Source organism: Lathyrus oleraceus, chromosome 1, assembly GCF_024323335.1.
Source record: "Lathyrus oleraceus cultivar Zhongwan6 chromosome 1, CAAS_Psat_ZW6_1.0, whole genome shotgun sequence".
Taxonomy (NCBI): domain Eukaryota; kingdom Viridiplantae; phylum Streptophyta; class Magnoliopsida; order Fabales; family Fabaceae; genus Lathyrus; species Lathyrus oleraceus.
This window is the reverse complement of record NC_066579.1, coordinates 67949657-67972753: the sequence shown is the minus strand read 5'-3', so window position 1 is coordinate 67972753 and position 23097 is coordinate 67949657.

Here is a 23097-nt window from a genome sequence, read left to right as displayed (position 1 = left end):
TTGCTTGACATGTACAAAGGGAAGCAGCTATATATTCTGCTTCACGTGACGATAATGCAACTACTGGCTCTTTTCTCAAACTCCAAGCAACTGGTGCACCACCTAGCATAAACACATAGCCATATGTAGATTTTCGATCCTCGGCATCATTACACCAACTTGAGTCGGTGTATCCCACTAGTTTGCATTCTTTTCCTTCATCAGCTGCAGGAAATAAAATGCCATAATCGAGAGTTTCTTTCATATACCTTAGTATCCTCTTCGCCGCTGCTAGATGTGATACCTTTGGTTTCTGCATAAATCAACTCACCATATATACATTGTATGCTAAGTCAGGCCTTGTGTGACAAAGGTATTGAAGTGACCTAATAAGTCTTCTATATTGGGTTGGGCCGACATCATCTTCATCTGAATCTTTCAACAGTTGTAATTTGGGCTCAGCTGGAGTCGAAGTTAGGTTGAAATCTTGCATCTCAAATCTCTTGAGTATTTCGCCTGCATACCTTATTTGATGCATCATTAAACCTCTACCACTCTTGTAGAATTCGATGCCAAGGAAATATGAAATGTCACCCATATCTGACATTTTGAATTCCTTGTTAATATCACCTTTGAAATCTTTGATCTCCTTCTTGCAGCTACCTGTTATCAACAGGTCATCGACATAAAGGCATAGTATAAGCAATTCACTCTTGTGTCTTATTACATATACTTCATGTTAAGTTGTGCACTTCACAAATTCCTTCTCCCTTAGGAAGCCATCTATCTTCTTGTTCTAAGTTGTACAAAAACTTCGTCGAAGTCGATTTCTTCTTTCTGAAGAAACTCTTTTGCCACAAGTCTCGCCTTGTGTCGAGTCACTTCTCCTCTAGGAATTAACTTCACCTTGTATACCCATTTCACATTGATTTCCTTCTTGTCTTGGGGAAATTCGATAAGTGACCAAGTGTTGTTAACTTCGATTGACTTCAATTCTTCATTCATTGCTTTCATCCACTTCGAATCATTCAATGCCTCAACTGCATTGACTGGTTCAACATCTGCGTAGAAAGCATATTATACCAACTCACCTTCTTCATTGACCACATCATCTGATGTAATCACACATTCTTGCAATCTTGCAACCATGTGTCTTGTTCCTTGAGGTCTACTTGGGTCTGCTTCACCTTTAACTACTTGTCGAACTTCTCTTTGACTTCACTAGCTGGATCATCACATAAGATTCTCACTGAATCTTTCTTAACATTCTTAGTCTAATCTCATTTCTTAAGCTCATTTATGATCACGTCCCTGCTGATCACCACTTGCTTGTTCACTGGGTCGAATAACTTGTATCCTCTAGTTGAATGATATCCTATCGGGATCATCTGACTTGACTTGTCATCAAGTTTTCTTCTTAACTGATCTAACACATGTATACGTGCTATAGATCCAAACACCTTTAGATGACTCAATCTAGGCTTGACACCAGACCAACATTCTTCTGACGTGATTCCTTCTAGCTTCTTCGTCGGATATTTGTTCAGAATATATGTTGCAGTCGACATAGCTTCTTCCCATAATTCTTTGGGTAGATGTTTTCCTTTCAACATACTTCTCACCATATTCATGATGGTTCTATTCTTCCTTTCTATGAATCCATTCTTTTGTGGAGTGTAGGGTGGCATCACTTCATGCATAATCCATTCTTTCACACATAATGCGTCGAAGTTTTTCGACACATATTCTCGACCACCATCAGTCCTCAAAATCTTGATCTTTCGACCGCTTTGTCTTTCGACCATAGATTTAAACTTGGCAAATACCTCGATCGTTTCACTTTTCTTCTTGATCAGGTAATCCCACTATTTTTGAATGAAATCATTTATGAATGTAACAAATTATTTGTTACCTCCAATTGAATCCACATGGATATGACCACATACATCAGAGTATATGACTTCAAGAATTTCCTTCGACCTGCTTCCTGCATCCTTACTGAAGTTGTTCTTGTGCTACTTCGCCTGCACATATTCTTCACACACTTCATTTGGAATGTCAATTTCTAGTAATCCTGAAACCATATTTCTTTTATTCAAATATATGATGTCTTTGAAATTGAGATGGCCAAGTCTATAATGCCATATCCATTCATCTCTGCCGACTGTTGTTGCAAGGAAATTATGCTCAATCACATTTAGCTGAATCTTGAAGGTTCTATTATGAGAATTGAAGCCTTCAAGATCAACCTTCCATTTGAGTTGAGAACTTTCATCATCTTGTTTTCAATCAACACCTTGTAGTTCTTTTCTACTAACTGCCCTATGTTGAGCAAATTGCTTTTCATGCCTGGTATGTACAACACATTTGAAATTACTGATCTCTTGCCATCTTTCCTCATAATCAGAACATCACTAACATCTTCAGCTGCTAGAGTATTGTCATTTGCAAATTTCACCATGTTCTTCATTGAGGGATTTATATTGACAAACCAATATTTCCTTCTAGACATGTGTGATGAGCATCCTGAGTCCAAGTACCATTGGTCCTTGAATCTCTCTTCATCTCTCGTTGTAACCATCAACAACATTTCTTCTTCTTCATGTTTCGCCAACTTTGCATAAGTTCCTTGATATTTCTGCTTTTCTGGACAATCACTAGAATAATGACCATGCTTTTGACAATTTTAACACTGAATCTGACTCTTGTCTGACTTTCGACCACCGCCTCTTCCTCTACCTGCAACACCACCTTTTTGGTTGCCTTAGTTCTAGGGTTTTCTCTTATTCACCTAGTTTCCTTCTTGCTTATTTCGACCATCAAATTGTTGTAGCCTTCTCTGCATTTGTTGCCATTCTAGCCTCCTTTGCCTTTCCTTTCTTTTCCTTATTGCGCCTACAGAGCCATATCACTCTTCGACTTTCCTGCAGCTCTTTCATCCATTCTTTGTTCATGAGATTCAAGTGTCCCTTAAAGCTCTTCCTTTGTCAGTTTTGATAAATGTTTTAATTCTTCTATGGCTACTACCACGTGGTCGAGCTTTGGAGCCAATAACCTCAAGATCTTTCCAACAATAGATCTTGATGCCAACACTTCTCCATATACCTTGATTTGATTCATCAGTTTTGTAACCTTAGTAAAAAAATCAGTTATGCTTTCAACGTCTTTAATATGAAGCAATTCATACGTCCTTTTGTGAGTTTGTAACCTTGCCTCTTTCACCTTCTCAGCGCCTCCAAACAACTTCTCCAAAATTTCCCATGCTTCTTTCGCTGACTCGACATCACTAACCTTTTCAAAGTTATTTGAATTAACACATTGATGGATTATAAAGAGAGCCTTATAATATTTCTTTTTCAATTCTTTATATGCAGCCCTTTCTTGATCCTTCACATTTTCTACAAGCGTTGTTACTCCTTCCTTTATAAGATCCCAAAGATCTTGATAACAGGACACAACCTTCATCTGCTTGCACAAATTCTCATAATTATTGCTCTAGAGAATCGGAAGATTCGTTGGAAAATGTATGTTTGGATGATTTATTGCCATCGTGATTTTCCTCCCACGAATCACTTAAACTGGATCTCTTGATACCAAATGTTGGAAAATCCACCACAACCTATGGAGAATTTATATCAATCTTGATGAACAAGATTGTTATCACCCACACAATGATAATGAAAAGAAAAGAACAATTGAGAAAGAAAAGAAAGAACGATGAAGAAGAAGAATATTTTCTCCAGAGTTTTCTCTCTGCCCACATCTTGTGGAAAACTTCTTTATTCACTTTGCAACTGCAAAATTCTATAAATACAATGTTATGAGTTCTCTCTTCGCTTCATACAAGAATAAGGGTTACTCCCTTTATTTAAAAATTTAGGCTAATTCCCTTGAATAATAATAATAATAATAATAATAATAATAATAATAATAGTAATAATAATAATAATAATAATAATAATAATAATAATAATAATAATGAGTTTCATTTTTATTCACATGGAGCATTTTTAGACACATTGATATGGTATCCAAAAATCTCTTGTTACTCTCTTCTCTTGCCACTTGTCTTTATCTTGTTTTTCTCCCATCACGTGTTCCTTTTCTTTTGGATCTTGGCGATTACCTCTATCTCGTTTCTACCCTATTGTTATTCTTAACCAAATTTATCTCTCTCTCTCTCTCTCTCTCTCTCTCTCTCTCTCTCTCTCTCTCCAGCATCGTTCTCTCCGTTTTTCCTTATTCACTCGAGAACAATCTTTCTCCAACCTCCACCACATCACAATTTCCTCACCTCAATCACATCTCTTTTTCTTAAATCTCCAAGATTTTCCATTTTCTTGCAAAATTGTTGTGTTTTATCAACAATTTCTTCATATTTTTCACCAATTCCCCTCGTCGCAACAAGCAAACCCTAAACCTTTCATTTTCTCTAGTTTTCATTTTTTCTTCAAATCTTTCGTCGATTCAATCATGGCGGATCAACCTTACCATGATTTCACAATGAATTCGTCAAACCCATACTACATTCATTCGAATGAGAACCCAACCCTAATTCTAATAACACTGTCGCTCGATAGCAAGAACTACCTTTCTTGGGCAACATCCATGAAGGTAACTCTCATCTCCAAGAACAAAATATGTTTTATTGATGGAAAATTCGCTAAACCCACCGCCAACAATGTTCTTTATGATCCATGGATTTGTTGCAACAACCTTGTTCTCTCATGGATTCAATGATCCATTAGTGAGACCATTGCATAATCAATCCTCTGGTTCGATAATGCTTCTGTTGTTTGGGATCACATTTAAAATTGTTTCTCTAAGGCCGATATTTTTCTTCTCTCCGAACTTCAAGACGGTCTTGGGCGTCTTCAACATGGATCTCTGGATGTTTCCACCTATTTCACTCAATTAACATCTATTTCGGACTAGATCGATACTTATCGGCCATGTGTGATTTTACAAGCACAATTCCTTGCACTTGAGGCGATGTTACTAATCTTCGCAAGTTTCACGACCAGGATAAAGTTCTTAAGTTTCTGAAAGGCTTGAATGAACAATTTTCCCATGTTCTTTCTCAAATCATGTTGATCGAACCCTACCCAACTATGGAAAATCTTTCTCTTTTATCCTTGGTCAAGAAAATCAACTCACCACACCCCTTACTCAACCCTCTATTTTTGAACCCCAAACGCTAGCCTTTTAAATCCAACCTCATCAGGGTTATGGAAGTAGTTCTTTTCACCTCTGTTCTAAAGGCAGGGGTCGCAACTATCCTCCATATGGTTGTGGTCAATCTTCATCTTCTTCCCGTGTGTGTGCTTATTATAGTCATAACAACCATATCATTGATCATTGTTTTGCTAAGCATGGCTATCCCCACAGGTTTCAACAACGGTCCAAATCTCCTTCGATGCATTCTACCTCTGTTGAGACCACTTCCAACACTCCTTCTTCAAGCTCTACATACAACCAATACACTCAAATCATTAATCTTCTTCAACAACACCTTACCAGTTACCATGTTGCTCCTTCTACACCTCTGGATTCGGATCTTAACTCTGTAGTCTCATCCATCGATAATGTCAACATTATCCCCTCTCATCTTGGTAAGCATTTTACTCCCTATATTATTGATATTGGTGCTACCCACTACATAACTTACTCTCTTTCAAACTATTCTAATTATCATTCCATTCCTCAATTTACCATGGAAATGCCTAATGGAATTCTACTAATGCCATTATTTCTGACATTGTTACTCTATTTAATTCTATTATCCTCAATAATGTTTATTACATTCTCTCCTTCATAGTTAATCTCATTTTTGTTACTCAACTAGCATTTTGCTTCTGATTGTTTTTTAAGTTTCCATATTGACAAATGTTTGATTTTGCATAATTCGTCCCAGGAACATGATTGGTATAGCTAGGAGATGTGGAAATTTTTACATTTTAAATGCTCACATCATGCCATGTAATTCCTTTCATGCTTCCAGTTATCATGCTAGCTCTATTTTAGATAGCAATTCCAACTTATGGCACCATAGGCTAGGACATATATCCGACAATATGTACAAATGCATTTCTATGCAATTCCCTTATATTCAATATAATAAAACTAGTCCTTGTGATGTTTGTCACTTTTCCAAACAAAAACGATTGCCTTATCCTAATAGTTCTAGTACCTCTGCTCATATTTTTGATATTGTTCATGTTGATATTTGGGGACCCTATTCTATCCCCTCCATTGATGACCATAAATATTTCTTGACTCTTGTCGATGATTACAGTCGATTTAAATGGGTCATTTTAATAAAGTCTAAAAGTGAAACTAGAAAACATCTTTGTACTTTCATCTCTTTCATTGAAAATCAATTTTCTACTTCTCTAAAATGTCTTCGAAGTGATAATGGTTCTGAATTTTTAATGCATGATTTTTTCCAATCCAAGGGTATTCTTCACCAGCATTCTTGTGTTGAATGTCCCCAACAAAATGTCTTGGTTGAAAGGAAACATAAACACATTTTAAATGTGGCAAGTGCTATTTTCTTTCAAGCAAACCTACCCAATTTTTTTTGGCACTTCTCTATTCAACATTATGTGCATTTAATTAATAGAATCCCCATCCTTTACTGAATTTTTCCTCTCCCTTTTATCATTTATACAACAAACCCCTACATTATTACATCTTAAAAGATTTGGTTGTCTTGTATATGCATATACTCTTCAGGTTTATAGATCTAAATTTTATTCTCGTGTTAAAAAAACTATTTTTTTTAGGTTTTAGACAAGGTATAAAAGGTTATCTTCTTTATGTTTTACAATCTCATGTTTTTCTCATTTCTAGAAATACTATTTTTTATGAGTATGTTTTTCCCTTTAATAATTTCAACATTCTCGTCCACCCATCTCCTAACCCTACTGCCCACCTTAGTGATTATGACCTTGAACTTATTCATAACTTCCCCCCTACTCATGATCCTCAATCTACTTTACCCAATCCTCTTCTCTTACCACATGTTACACTGAACCTACTAGTCCCATAGAACTGACTCATCTATCACCACCTGCTACCACACCCACACAAGACTTTCCCCCTCCTCTTAGACAATCTACCTGCATCAGTCGCCCACCTTCTTATCTCAATATTATCATTGCCAACTTCTTAAAAATCAACCTACAGTCAATCATATTTCCTCTTACATCTGTTTTAACCTATGACAATTGTTCCCCTAATTACCAATAATTTTGTCTTTCCATCTCATCAGCCTCTGAACCCAAAAACTTCACTAGGCCTCCAAACTTGAATGCTAGAATAAGGCTATGCAAGCTGAGCTAGTCACCTTAACCTCTATTAACACTTGGTCTATAGTGGACTTACCTCCCAATAAACATCTCATTGGATGTAAATGGGTATACAAAATTAAGTATCATGCAGATTGTTCAATCGAGCATTATAAGACTCGTTTGGTTGCTTAAGGTCATACTCAAGTTGAAGGTATAGACTACTTCAACACTTTCTCTCTGGTTGTCGAACTCACTACGGTAAGATCTCTCATTGCTTTAACTTCTATAAAAGATTGATTTTTAGAGCAATTAGAAGTTAATAATGTTTTTTACATGGTGATTTACATGAAGAAGTTTATATGCCTCTCCCTAAAGGTTTAGTTTTACCTACCTCTACATCCAATTATACCGATAAATTAATTATTCAAGGAGAAATTATAAAATAGTATATTATTGAAAGATACATTATAAAATATATAATATTAATAGTTAATAACAATAGTTAATTTTAGAAGCAACATAATTATTTTTTGATTAGTATTATTAATAATTATTAATAATTAATAATAATAAATAAGAAAGAGATGCAAATTTTATATACATTTCTTAACCATCTTTATATCAATTTTAGTCTTCTAAAACCCGTTTGCATATTTAATAATACATTGAATAATTTATAAATATTTCTTATAAATATTTAATATATACTAAAATAAATTGAATAAAAAGAATGACAAATTTGTGTTTTTCATAAGAAAATTGTGCTTTTCATACATCATAATGGTCTGATATTTTTATTAAAAAAATATTTATAGAATTTTTTTATATAAATATTACCATTTTATCATTAAAAAAATACAATTTGCATATGTATATAATTATGTATAATTAGTATTGAAGTTATATAAAAATAATAAAATAAAATCAAAAATTAAATATAATTGGTATAATTATTTTAATCTGCATTAATTAAAATTGACCATCATATTAAGAAGTTGAATAAATAATTTTAAATTATAATTATAATTTCTAAATAAATAATTTAAAATCATTAATTTTGAACTGTTTTTTTAAAACATGTATATTGTGAGATTGGTCAAATTATTTTACTGCAGTTAAACTTAATCTCATTTTTAAGTTTTTAAAGATAATGGACACAATGTTTCACCAAACTCAATACATTTATATATTATAACATAGGGTTTTAAAAATCACAGTTTAATTCTAATTTTAATAATTTATTAAAATAATATCATTATTTAATTTTAATAATTTATTAATCGTATACTAAAATAATAAGAATTACTAAATTTGCATAATCTAAAATTCATTTGAATATTGGATAATGAATTGATTAATTGATCTATCTTTCGCGTAAATATTTAATATATAATTAAATATATTAAATAAAATTTATATAATGAAAATTAATAATACAATTAAAAATAAAAACGATTTAATTTATTTTATTTCAATCATTCATTTTAGGTTTAAAAGTTAGTCAAATTTATTTTCCTCTTAATTGATTTTATATGCAATGGTCAACAGAAATATTAAAAGAGTTAAAAACTCTTTAATAAAATTAACTCCTTAACTAAAAAAATGGAATATAAAAAATTGCTAAAAGCAAGATATGTCAAAATAAGAGAAAAAAGAAAATTATTAATGAAGGGAGCATGTACATAGTATATCAGCGGGTTCCCAAGTTAGTCAAATTTCTTTTCCTCTTAATTGATTTTATATGCAATGGTCAACAGAAAAATTAAAAAGAGTTAAAAACTCTTTAATAAAAATATCTCCTTAACCAAAAAAATGAAATATAAAAAAATCTAAAAACAATAAGATTGATCAAACTAAGGGAAAAAAGAAAATTATTAATGAAGGAAGCATGTATATAGTATATCAATGGGTTATAATGAATTTAGATTTCACAAGTTTTGAATATAGAAATACGGTAGTGTGTTATAATTGATGTGTTATAATTGATGTATTGGAACAAAGAGATAAAAAAAACGACTTCCTAATATTGTATTAACAATACATTTTTCAATAAATATTTTTTTTATTTATAAAAATATTTTTATTGAATTTTTTTTCGTTTATAAAACTATTTGTATCAACAATACACTTTTTTTCGTTTATAAAAGTATTTGTATCAACAACACACTTTTTCCCGTGGTTGATTGCGGTAAAGCAGCAAACAAAAGTAAGTATTTTGTTTTATCGTCTTCACAAGGATTAGTGCGACATCAAATGTCATTCAACGGTCTCTATGTTTCGAAGCTTATGTTTGCAAGAGTTTGAAAGTAAAAGGATGTGGAAAGCAAAACATATGCACAAGTAATTAAAGTAACAAAGAGAACTCGTAAGGAATGAACTTCATCCACCTATCTAATACACAAATCTACCAATGAGTTATACACAACCTAAAACACTTATCAATATTATCACGCATCACTCACATCAGTGACCATGCCTGCAACACCGACGAGAGTTCTATTGTATTGTCTAATAGATGATCTCTCAACCTATCAAACAATATGGAGCATTAAGTTTCGATACTCATCCGAATGTTAAACCTAAATCTATGTCTAAAGTTTAGCGTCTAATAAATGATTATCCTAGATTTAGATTCGAAGAGTATTTCTCAATAACGGTTCAAATCAATAGATAAATAAGTAAATAAGGATAACATCGATATAGATTCATAAAATAGATTGTATACAACGTCATGATTAATAAATATACATAATATGAAAGTAAACTTACATACAAACCCAACAATAGAGATACAAAGAGAAGAATGAAGATGAACAAGAATCTCTCCACGTGTCAAGTAGATTGATGCAAATCATACTTTAAATCTTCAAGATTTCAACCCCTAATGTTGTTTCTAAGCTACTCTCCACACAAAATTGGTGCTGATGGAATTGGCGCTAAAAGTTCCCAAAACCATACCTAAAAATCTATGTAAAAATGAATAAATAGGGGCTGAATAAGTGGAATCACGTTAAGCCCGTGCAAAGCTCGCTTAGCACGGCCACAATAAAAAATAACAAACTACCATAACTCGTGTTAGGACCGCGCTTAGCCCGCTCATAGCACAAGCGCGCCTAGCACGCTCAAAGTATGCTTCTGACATGAAAAGTGCAATTTCCTCTTGTCCCGCTTTCTCTAAGCGCGCTAGGACTGCGCTAAACCCACTTTGCAAAAATTTGAATCTTCCAAAATGCAACTTTGGGTCTTGTTTTGTACTAGCAAGTATTCAAGGCTTCCAATATGCTATAAAACCTATAAAAATATACAAATTTGATCAAACAAAAGATATTTACATGAAAATTCAAACTACACAATATTTACATAAAAGTTGAGGTTTACCTAACAAAATCAAATGATACAAGTTAATAAGTGTCACTAAACTACACACAAATTTAACACAACTTTGACACTTATAAAACCATCCCCAACTTAAAACTTTGTTTGTCCTCAAACAAGAATCTAACAAACCTAAAGAAACAAGAAAAACCTCCAAGAGTTTATGATCAAACAAGTTTTTAGAGCCTTCAAATGCATGGTTCAAATTTTCAAGAGTACAATTAAAGTAATGCTTACTGTTATACTACAATGACACCATGATCATGAAACAAACTCTAAGTAGAAAACACATTACAAAAATTTTAAAGCAATACATTTTCAAAGATGAATCACACCTAACACACAACTTCATCATTGGATGAAGAACAAACATGAGGGAATTGACTCACACCCAACAGTATTGCTAACAACTTGATCAAATTATACATTCATCTAAAAAACTCATATTGAATGCATAAAACACAAATATTTGATATACTCCATTTTAAAAAAATTCTGTGATAAAATTTTAAATGTAAGTTGGAGATTCTGGCTTCATATCCCGACAAAAACAAATAAATCATAATTATTGTAGTATATGTTAATAAATAAATTATTGATGCTAAATAATAGGTATTTTATGTTGGAAAATCCATCACAACCTATGGAGAATTTCTATCAATCTTGATGAACAAGATTGTTATCACCCACACAATGACAATGAAAAGAAAAAAACAATTGAGAAAGAAAAGAAAGAACGATGGAGAAGAAGAATATTTTCTGTAGAGTTTTCTCTTTGCCAACAACCTATGAAAAACTTATTTATTCACTTTGCAACTGCAAAATTCAGTGAATATAATGTTATGAGTTCTCTCTTCTCTTCATACAAGAATAAAGGTTACTCCCTCTATTTATAGATTTAGGTTAGCTTACTCCCTAAGTCAAAACCCAATACTATAAATGCCTAAATAGTTAACACTACTAAAAATAGGCCTAAGTCGAAATCGTGTGTGAAGCAACATGCTTCGATACTTCGACACAATAATACAACTTAACACACTAGGTGATTTGACACTTCCTTGCTTTTGTCAAGCAACGTGCTTCAACACAAGGAATTACAATTCAATACACCACCTAATTTATTATGTCTAAATTATCTACATTCATCATAGCTCTTAGTCTTCTGAGCATTTCGACCTGCATTCCCTTCGTCATGATGTCTGCAATCTGATTCTCAATTCTGTAGTCTTCCAAATTCATCTTCCCATCTACTACCTGCTCTCGAAGATAATGAAGCTTCATTTTGATGTGCTTGCTTTGACCATGTAATATCAGATTCTTCGCCAGATTGATAGCTGACATGTTATCGATCTTCATGGTAATTACTCCATGACTCTTCGTTGTTATCTCTTTGACTAGATTCACCATCCATGTTGCTTGACATGCACAAAGGGAAATAACTATGTATTCTGCTTCGCACGACGATGATGCCACTACTAGCTCTTTTCTCGAACTCCAAGCAACTGGTGCACCACTTAGCATAAACACATACCCAATTGTGGATTTTCGATTTTCAGCATCACTACACCAACTTGAGTCGGTGTATCCCACTAGTTTTCACTATTTTCCTTCATCAGCTGCAGGAAACAAAATGCCATAATCGATAGTTCCTTTCAGATACCTTAGTATCCTTTTCGCGCTGCTAGATGTGAGACCTTTGGCTTCTGCATGAATCTACTCACCATACCTACATTGTGCGCTAAGTCAAGCATTATATGACAAAGGTATTGAAGTGACCCAATAAATCTTCTATATTGGGTTGGGTCGACATTGTAGCGGTAAATTTATGACTATCAAGCTATGGATAAACTTGACGTCAATAAAACCAGAGTCGCCACCGCGCTTTTATGGTTTCCAAGGGAAAAGGGAAAAGTACGAACAAAACCCAGAGATAAGGAGTTTTCAAATTGAAACTAATAAAACGTCATAGATTACAGGTAAGAGGGTTGGTTACACCGAGGGAATGTGTTAGCACCCAAAGTGTCCTAGGTATTCCTAAGGATCCATTTTTTATGTGTGTATGTGTTTTGGTATAAAATGATGTTTGCAATAAATAGAGTGTGGGGATGAGAAAATAATTCATTAATTATATTTTTGTGTTTGACAAGACCTTCGGACTTGTGCCTACGTACCAACATAAAAATGAGGGATCAAAACCTCGTAGTTCGTGGTATCAATTTTAAAGTGGGTGAATTGTTTTAAACAAAAGTTTAAATTTAAGAGAAGCACAAAGGGCCTGAAAGAATTTGAATGAGTGTTAGTTCTTTTTATCTTTTGAAAACTTTAAGTCAATATGATTAGATTTACTCACAAGTTTGATTTAAGAAAAGAGTTTAAAAATGCAACGGCATAAGGCCAAAGTTTCTAATTTGAAATAAAGTCTAAGTTTCGAAATCACAAGCAAATAAGGTTTTTGAAAAGAGGTAGGGATTTGAAATTTAAGAAGTTGGAGGAGATGAAGAGACTAATCCTAAGCAAAAATTTAAAAGTTAAGAGTTGAAAAGATCTGACCAATGGGATGCAATCCAATAGACAAGAATGTCATATAGAAACTCACTTTTCCCTTCGACTTTAGGATCAAGCAATACCAATACACAAATAGCAAGATGAAGAGCAAGGTATCGGATAAAGATAGTCACCTCCAAGCTAGCAACTTCATAATCTTCTTCAGAATCTTCCCCATGTATCAAATGACATACTCCTTGAATGGCTCAGAATAAGGCATTAGACACAGGTTCAAAGTAATATTTGCATCAATACCATGAAAGGGGGGAGACTTACAATCTCACTTACTAGAATGTTATGCTTTTTTGTGTCAAAATTTAGCGATATATTAAGCAATCATAATTGGACTTATGTAGAAGTCACAACTATCTGAGACCGGGCAATAGAAATTTTGGTGTTAATGCATGTTAGAGATATGGTATAATGTACCATACTCCTAAAACATACCATACACAAAAAGAAAATGATCCAAGGGTGGACCTAATCTCATCCATACTTATATAATGAACCAATTAGCCTTAGGATATTGAGATGTCATTGGCCAATGAGAGGAGTGGGATAGAAAGGGATTGAAGATGAAGAGGGAGGGCAAATGAGATAAAAACAAATTGTTCATGGGAGGAATTATATCAAATTAAAATCATTCATTCATTTTGGGAGATCAAATGCCCATTTCATCAATCGCCTAAATCCAATGATTTTAATCCAACAAAAGTCAAATCAACCTTGACCAAGGCCCAAACACAATAGTCAAACTCCACAATGCAATAAAAATGGCACTACACAATTTATTTTCAATTAAACAAATTAAAAATCAATTAAAAATACATTAAATTAAATTATGTTTTATCAAAAACCTAAAACCTCTTTAAAACACCAAATAAATGGCCAAGAGACTTATTATAGGTCAAATAAGGTCAAAGGACCTTGGAGAAAAAAATTCACTATTTTTGAAAAGTCAGAAATATTTTTAAACAATTTAAAATATGCACAAAAATAATTAAATCATGAAAAATATCAATATTGATCCAAAAAATAATTTCAATTCAGAAAATGAAAGAGAAAAATATTTGAATTTTTTTGGTGAAAGTCCCATATTTTTTGGATCAATAATTAAATTAATATGAATTAATAAAAATAAAGCAATTAAAATGAAAATTCAGAAATTTAAAAATACGTGGACCATGTGATCTCCCTCATTAATTGAGGTGGCAGATCAGATGGTCCAAAGCGCGCACTCCATGTGGTCTTTAGTCAACTGGGCAGCACGCATGGTAATCACAACCAACGCTCAAGATTAAAACAATTTAAATGGATCATGTGGTTGAGAAGCTTACCAACACATCGTCGGAGCCAGAGCTCTGGTCTTCTTCTCCGGTGGACCTCACCGAACTGGTCCACCTTCAACCATCACCAAAATGAAAAAGCAAGACATGGATTCAAAGAAAAAATGCTCAGGAGCTTGAATCTGGCCTCAATTTTGTCTAACTCCAAGTATATGAGAAGATGCAAGGAGTTGAATTTTGAGGATCATGATCTGAGTTGCTTTGATTTAACCTCAAAGCAACTCAATCTTGTTGCCTATATTGGTAGGACTTCAAACAACCAAAAATCAACAAGAATAGTGGAGAAATAAGAGAGAATTGAAGAGTGGAAATTTTTGAAAATTCACCTTCGAGTTGATCCAATTTGACTTGATCTTGATTTGGATTTGATTGCTTTCTCCTCCTCTTGCTTGCAGAAACCAAATGAACCGAAAATGAAAGTGAATTTCTGGAGTTTGAACTTCCAAACAGAAGGTGAAGTTCAAGCTCGATTTCAAGAAAAATCTCAGAAAATTCTATGGCAATATGGGTTTGCAGAGGTCTAGCAAAGCTTGGGCAAGGTTTTGATGATGAATATGAAGCCTTAAGCTTGTTTAAATAGGCAATGTGTTTGACATTTACACCACTTGAAAATTGGACAAAAATAGTAATTCACTTGCATGGGTGCATGGGTGCATGGGCAATCATTTTGGCCTCAAGAGTGATACAATCCAACTCCAAATCGTGTACAAAGTCTGCTGAAACCATCATGTGCAAGCATGCAAATGGAAATGCTCATGTGAAGTTCAATCTTGCCAAAACACTTCCCATAATGAAGCCATGCGCAAGTACTCCAATTTTGGTCCAAATTAGATGATCTTGGATGTTTTTGAAAGGTGAGATCAAGGGGAACAACTTTCATGTTGAACACTTTTTCATTTGAAGCTTGGATAATGATGAATTTTGAGGTGGAAGTTTGGGAAATCAAACATATTTGAAAATTTTCTAAGTCCCAAGTCAAATGTTCACTTCTTCCACCTTGAATAACTTTTTCTATTGACTTCAAATGAGAAAAGTTCCTTCATAAAAGTTGTATCTATTTCATACCTATTAAATTTAGTCACCAATTTAACCTCATTTGGACTTGGCATGAAGGAGTTATGCATTTTAGAAGTTGAGGAAAATGACTTGTTCAATGGTATTGGCCCAAAATGACCTATAATGTTTCCTCTTGGAACATGCATTTGCAAGTTGAATTTGAACATCCTCCAAACATCAAAGTTGAATTAGACATCTTGAAATTGATCATGGAATTTGAATGGATTTCATATCATAAAAAGTGAGAAAGTTATGGTCTTGTAAAGTTGACTTTAAGACTAGGGTTCACACAAAATGACCTATAATATTTCACCATAAAGGATGACTTTCCAAGCAAAACTAGCTCTTGACTTCAACATGAAAGTTGTTTGTAATGTCATTTAGAGTAACTTAGATCTTAGAATCATTTTCATATGACAAAAATTGTAGGATATAGGGTCTAGGGAACAAATATGAGCCTTGTGTCTACAAGAAGGTTAGTGGGAGCATGACTGTTTTCCTGGTATTATATGTAGATGACATATTACTCATTGGAAACGATGTCCCTACCCTACAACAAGTAAAGTCTTGGTTGGGGAAATGCTTTTCTATGAAGTACCTAGGTGAAGCAACCTATATATTAGGAATCCGAATCTATAGAGATAGATCACAAAAACTACTTGGCCTAAGTCAAAGTACGTACATAGACAAAGTGCTGAGACGCTTTAATATGCAAGATTCCAAGAAAGGATTCATACCTATGCAACATGGCCTGTGTCTATAAAAAACGCATTCCCCTTCAACTAAGAAAGAAAGGGATCGCATGAATAAGATTCCATATGCATCTGCAATAGGATTTATCATGTATGCCATGTTAGGTACTCGACCAGATGTCTCGTATGCTTTAAGTGCAACAAGTAGGTACCAATCTGATCCTGGTGATGCTCATTGGGTAGCTGTCAAGAATATCCTTAAATATTTGAGAAGGACTAAGGACAAATTCTTGATATATGGAGGTCAGGAAGAGCTGGCTGTAATTGGATACACCGATGCTAGCTTCCAGACAGATAAGGATGACTTTAGATTGCAATTTGGTTATGTGTTTTGCTTAAACGGTGGCGCTGTGAGTTGGAAAAGTTCAAAGCAAGATACAGTTGTTGATTCTATAACCGAGGCCGAGTATATTGCTGCCTCAAGTGCAGCAAAGGAAGTTGTTTGGATCAAAAAGTTCATTAGTGAACTTGGCATAGCTCCTAGCATTATGGATCCCATTGGTCTCTATTGTGATAACAATGGTGTTATCGCACAAACTAAGGAACCTAGATCTCACCAACGATCCAAACACATACTTAGGCGTTATCACCTTATTCGAGAGATAATAAATATAGGAGATGTGAAAATATGCAAAGTACCTACACTTAACAATATTACTGACCCACTGACAAAGCCTTTTGCGCAGCAGAAGCATGATGACCATACTAGATCTATGGGCATTAGGGGTATGCCTGATTGGCTCTAGTGCTAGTGGGAGATTATTGGTGTAAGCCCTAGAGGCTAATACTTTTGGTACTTGTGTCGAATTATTTATTAATAATAAAAGGCTTTTTATTTATTATGTTTGTCTAATAAAGTCCCTAGAATAGATAATCCGTTTCATGTATCAAGCGTGACTTAATCATGAGATCACATTAAACATAAGGACATTATTCTTAAAGTATCCATAGTCGAGCTTTATTGTGAAGTGGGATAACATTAAAGCATTAAGACTATAATGTATATAGACTGATGATCACGTCTCATGGATCATGGATAAGGAGTTATCAAGTCTTAAACACATGTATGAATATTAAAAGTAATATTTATACTGGATTGATTCGCTATGAGAATAATATATAGAATGTTATGCAAAGTGTCATAAGTTATTCTCATGGTGATAATGGTGTATACCACCCTTCGACCTGAAACCACTATGGACCCTAGATGTAGAGTCGAGTGCCTTATTGCTGATCAAACATTGTCCGTAACTGAATGACCATAAAGACAGTTGATGGGTACTCCACGAGTCATGCTAAGGGACATGAGTGACCTAGATGGAATTTGCCCATCCTGCGTAACAGGATAAATGTCTATGGGCCCAATATTGAACTAGACAAGGATGACACGGTCTATACCTTGTGTTCAATATAAACATAAGGGCAAAAGGGTAATTGTACATATAAGTATTATCACAAAAGGATTTGTCAGATCACATGACATTTTCGTGTCTTGGGTAGCAATGATGTGTTGCTAGATATCGCTCACTGTTTATTATGTTAAATACATGATTTAATATAATTGCCAATGTCGCGAAAACCTACAGGGTCACACACAAGGACGAATTGATGAGAGATAGAGTCACTAAGGAATACCGTAATGTACGGTGCACTTAAGTGAATTATAGAACATCGTAAGGTACGGTGTACTTAAGTAAAATACGAAATATGGTAAGGTACCACGCGCTTAAGTGATTTTGACATATTATAAGATATGGGCCACATACACTTGAGTGGGCTTTTTAGCTTGCAGCCCACACAAGTGGTTCGATAAATAGAACCCTTGTGTAGAAGCATTCACTTGATGAAATCTCGTTTCTCTCTCTCACTCAAAGCCTTCATTCGTAGTAGTAAGCACTGAGACTGAAGGAATCTGTATATGTGGACTGAGTAGAGGCGTTGTCATCATTCAATGCCTGTGATCACTCCTTAGATCTGCATCAAAGGTTTCAATCGCTACAAGAGGTTAACATTTCTATTACTGACATGCCCATTCGTAAGGATCACTAAAGAAAAAAAATTAATTTCCTTCAGTAGTATCAGAATCACTTACAAAACCATGCATCTGATAGCTGTTTATTTTCTATATTATCTGTATTAATACGATTAAAATACATAATGAATTAAATAGTTAACGAGTAATTAAATTTGGCATCATATGTGTACGATTTGGATGATTGATGTTGACTATGCTTCAAAGTCTGACATTAGTATGGTGAAGCAGCGATACATCGATCATCCATAGGTTACACAAATGAGATAAATCAATTTATATATATAATATAAGTAATTCTGATGCAAAATATGGTATATATGATATATTGTTTCTATTTCGTTCATTCAAACACGTAATGATTGTTATTCCTTTGAGCGATCAATGGTCATTTGCTTCGGAATCCGACATTAGTATGGTGAAGCAATGACGTATTGATCAATCATACTGAATTATCAATTGAGGTGTTTTTGACGGTATGAAATTGCTGCATTAGGGTCCATGACGGTACAAGAGTTGTGATGTCAAAGATTTATGTGATTAGGGTTGTGACTACACAAGAGCTATGTTTTAAAGTATCAAATGTTGATGTGAAAAACAACGTCGATTTCATTAATAATGTGTAGTATGATCAATCGCCAAAATTTAATTTGGTTTATTTAATTACTAAAATTTAAATTAATAATAATAATGTGTTTATTATTATTGTCTTGTGATGATCAGTTATGGCCTTAGTTTTCCTTTATTTTATTTTTGGGATTTTAAAATACGGCTTATGTGTCGTGTCTCTCTTTTAATCTCTTAATGTGACTTCGTTTTTCATCTCACTCCCTCGTATATAAAACGAGTTTCTTTTATGTAATGTAATGTTATGAAGAAAGAGAAGAATACAATATCAAATTAGGACAACCTTGAAGATCTTGCTTGGAGAAGCTTAGATCGTTATTAGGTTAGCTTAGGTTCTCTCATTGGCTTGGGAGAACAATTGCGCTAGGGGTCATAACTGTTTCATTTTGTATGTATGTTGATACATGTGAATGTATGTTGATGCATGTGAGAGACGATTTATATGATAAATAAGCCGGTGAGATCAAAATAATTGCAATTTCCCTCAAATTAAATATTAAGTTTATGCTTTCCAAGGTTTAGCACTCACTAAGACTAGTATCGAATAATGTAGGTTTCGCCTACGCAAGGTGCATGTTCTATATTAGTAAGGTGGGATGTGATAATTATAATATCCAATTTCTAAAACAATGGGTAAAACTTAACTAAACAAATTATAATAAGATTATATACGTTTAGAAGCAAGAGTTGGAAATGATTCATATGATGGATTGGAATAAGGAGTTATTCACATAACTAAAATATTCGAGACTTGTATTAGATACACTTGGAAAGAGTTCCTACCTAAATAACCTAGTTTTGTATAACCCGTTGATCAGTGCATTTTGATATATATTCTTCTACTACTCTACTTAGGCAACTCTATAGTTTATTCTATTATTTTTACTATTTTAGTGTATTTTTATATTTAAGTTTATTTTTTGTTTTATTTTATTTTCGTACTTTATTTTCAGCATAAACAGTTATTTGATATTTTGTTCTAATATGTGTTAGAAAGCTGAGAAGATAAGCTAAAAGTTTCATGTTGAAGTCATAAGCTGATTAGGAGTGAAGAAGAGTCGAATAATTCATTTTATTTCCACACTTAAGAAAATACTTGATTTTTGGACCGATTTTGTATTTTTTCGGGTCAGTTGCTATTAGACCCAAATTCCCTTGCTCTATTTAAATAACTTAGTAGTTTTAGGATTGAGGGGATTCATAATTCATGAAATAGAGAATAAGATATATGAATACCATGGAGAGCTAATTCCCAAAGAGTTGATCTGCTGTATTCGAATTCCACTTTGAAGGTTTTATTAATTTCAGTTTAATTTTGATTTCTTTTCAATTTCTTCCTATAAATCGTTTGCTTAATTCGGTTACTTTCGTTTGCTTAACTCGATTGTTTCTTATAGGATAGAGTTGATTAAATTGATTGTTTGTATGATCCTTAACTATAATCATATTAGCGTAGCTTTTTCGTTATCGTGTTTGATTAAGTCGCATTTGCTTAATTCGCGTATGCTTAAATCCATTTTCTTAATTTAGAAATTAGGAACATACATCATATAATACCAATTGTGCTTATCAGTGGGCATTGTAATCGAATGGGATTGAATCCGCTAGGAAATTGAAATTGTAAGAATCGATGATAAGTGAGAAATAGATACAATAGATTAGCTTATTTATCAATTTTGCTTTTACCTTTAATCATCTTCGATTTAAGTTTTGAACCTTAAAAAAAACCCTTCTTTTCATTTGTCTGGTTATAACATTCAAGACTTCTTGTGATACGATATTCGAGTGTCGCTTCCGTTTTACTACACTTTTAAACTCGTTTTTGACCCGTGTGCGACAGCGGATCAAATTGGCGTTGTTGCCGGGGACTCTTGTAGATTTTAACCATTATTATAGTCTAACCATTATTATAGTCATAGGTGTTGTGTTTTAGCATTTTTTTGCCCTAATTTTCTTGCGTTTTGGTCTTTTTGATGAAAATTGCCTCAAATTATTCTGATTCTTTGTCGATTAAATAGAAAAAATCATGGATCAAAAACCTCTATTTAGGAACTAAATAGTAGAAGTCGTCCTAAAAACTCAAAATTCCTTATTTTTCTATTTTTATGATTTATTTTCTGTTTTGATAGTTTCAGAAAATTCCGAAAAAATTCTCAAAATTTTTAATTGACGTTATTATATTAGTTTTCGTGTTTTTGTATTTTTTTCCTTTTATTTTAATAGTTTTTTTTTCGTATTTCAATTGTTTTTTCTTAATAGGGACATTATTAATATTTTCCTATTTGTTGTTGCATTGTTGAATTAGTTATGTGTTTTCTCATTGTTTGTTGATTTTTTTGTATTGAGTTTAATATGACTGACCAAAGAACTCTGAGAGAACTTGTTGCCCCTAATGTTGATTATAATGCTTTATGTATTGAATATCATGTTTCTGCCAAATCCTTGATTAGGAACATGTCACTTAACTCCTAACAGTTCACAACAAGGGATAATTTTATGGTCCAAGCAAAAGGTGTGAATGAGATTTAGGTTTCTTCTTCTAATAAGGCTCTAGAAACCAGAATTGATGAACTGACCTCTTTAGTGAAACAATTGATGTTACCCCTTCCACCACCACCACCATATAACCCTCCACAAGTAACCACCTATTCATCTTATGAACCTTTACTAGAGAAACTTATCAAGCAAATGGTTGTAAATAGTCTCCAATTTCAGCAACGAACAAATTATAATATTCAGACTTTGCAAACACAAATTGGATAACTTCCCACTTCAATGAATGTCATGCAACAAGCTCAAGGATCAAACCAACTACATGCCCAAACAGTAGTTAATCCAAAAGGCTCTAATGTGAGGGCAATTTTCTTGAGATCCGAAAAAGTTACAAAACCATCCCGCCAAAAAAATAAAAAAATTGTTAGTGTAACACCTGAAAATAAACACGAACCTTCTATTGTTGTTAAGGTTGAAAAAAAGTATGTATCACAAATCTCTTTTCCACAAAGAGTATTGAAAAATAAGAATATTGACGAGGAAGAGCATTCTGTTTTTCAAATAGAGTTGCTTTCTATAATTGTTGATGAAGCTTATTCTGATTTGTTTTTAGCTGGTTTTTCAACTTTATCTAGTTTTGATGATATTTACTCATGTGATGATTATACTAACATTAACCTTTGTGTTGTTTGTGCTGAGATTGATGCTGCCTTGCAAGGTGACAATGTAAATGAAATTATTTATGTAGCTGAAGCTCTTGACATTCCGGCTGCCCTAAACATACCATCCATTGAACAATCACATTGTATAGAGCCTAAACCACTTCCCGAGGATTCATATTATTCATCAAAGCTTCAACTTAAGCAGAAACATAAGAAGAGAATTGGATGGACCTTGACTGACACTCGTGATATTAGCCCATCCATATGTATGCATAGGATATCACTTAAAGATGAAATAAAAGTAGTGAGGCAGCCCCGTAACCCTTTGAGTCTTGATGTTATGAAAAAGAAGATCATTTTCACATGCACGTTCAACACTTTTACTTATCAAAGATTCTTCTTTGATCTTGGAATACAAGGCAAATACACTAATCAAAATTTCAAGGTCAATGGACACTACCCAAAGCTACTCCATGAGAACCCGACTTTGGAAGAAGAGACTATAGAAGAGTTCTCTTTAGGAAATGCTGCTTATGCAATCATTTATCTGCCTTGACTCCTCGGGTGTGTTCTTTCTTTTCTCTCACTCTTATTTTATATTATGCTATTTCATTAAGGACAATGTATGTTTTAAGTGTGGGGGGGGGGGGGGGGGGGGGGGGAACCATTTATTTGTTTTGTTTGTTTTGTTTTCAATTTTTCTGTGTTTTGATTTTTGTTTGCTTTCTTAAAAAAATGTATGTTTTTTCCTTTGGTTTTTGAATTACAACGATGAGTATTTTTCTTAGTTCTCTTGACTAAAGTCTTATGGTGTGATGTGAAAATTTTGCTATGCATTTTTAGTATCATAGGTAGGACTAAACTCTAAATTGTACATCATTTGTGGTAGATCAATTAACCTTGTGAGATTTTGAGCCTTATATGGATAACATACAAAAA